General features: G+C 40.8%; 2 non-coding genes across 2 annotated transcripts; both read left to right on the forward strand.

The window, feature by feature from the left end:
• The first annotated feature begins 77 nt into the window (after positions 1 to 77).
• trnap-agg (transfer RNA proline (anticodon AGG)) lies at positions 78 to 149 on the forward strand. Its single transcript has one exon. It is a non-coding gene; the product is annotated as a tRNA-Pro (tRNA).
• Positions 150 to 444: 295 nt separating this feature from the next.
• Positions 445 to 516, forward strand: trnap-ugg (transfer RNA proline (anticodon UGG)). Its single transcript has one exon. It is a non-coding gene; the product is annotated as a tRNA-Pro (tRNA).
• Positions 517 to 767: the final 251 nt, after the last annotated feature.

Raw genomic sequence — 767 nt, forward strand, 5'->3', positions numbered from 1 at the left:
ATTGTTCAAACGAAAATATGTTCTAAAGCTCAACTTAGAACTTGCGATTTTTCTTGAGATAAATTTCAACCTTTTGTGGCTCGTTGGTCTAGGGGGATGATTCTCGCTTAGGGTGCGAGAGGTCCCGGGTTCAACTCCCGGACGAGCCCCTTGTTTGCAAAGGTCTGGTAGTGGCCATTGGTATCAGCCCTGAAATGCACCTTTAGTTCTCTGTGAACATGTTAGAACACATGCTCTTTGCTCATGTCTCCTCCTTTGACATTAGTATCAAGTGTATGTTTAGATACCTTGTAGAAGGCATTATGAATCTCTTAACTATTCATACACGTCTGACTGTGCTTTTCTTTAGACCTCACAAACATATTTAATTGTTCAAACGAAAATATGTTCTAAAGCTCAACTAAGAACTTGCGATTTTTCTTGAGATAAATTTCAACCTTTTGTGGCTCGTTGGTCTAGGGGTATGATTCTCGCTTTGGGTGCGAGAGGTCCAGGGTTCAACTCCCGGACGAGCCCCTTGTTTGCAAAGGTCTGGTAGTGGCCATTGGTATCAGCCCTGAAATGCACCTGAGTTCTCTGTGAACATGTTAGAACACATGCTCTTTGCTCATGTCTCCTCCTTTGACATTAGTATCAAGTGTATGTTTAGATACCTTGTAGAAGGCATTATGAATCTCTTAACTATTCATACACGTCTGACTGTGCTTTTCTTTAGACCTCACAAACATATTTAATTGTTCAAACGAAAATATGTTCTAAAGCTCAAC

The sequence above is a fragment of the Seriola lalandi genome, unplaced genomic scaffold (assembly GCF_002814215.2).
Source record: "Seriola lalandi dorsalis isolate HSWRI2012SDOR001 ecotype SW California unplaced genomic scaffold, Sedor1 jcf7180001962130, whole genome shotgun sequence".
In the NCBI taxonomy this organism is placed as follows: domain Eukaryota; kingdom Metazoa; phylum Chordata; class Actinopteri; order Carangiformes; family Carangidae; genus Seriola; species Seriola lalandi.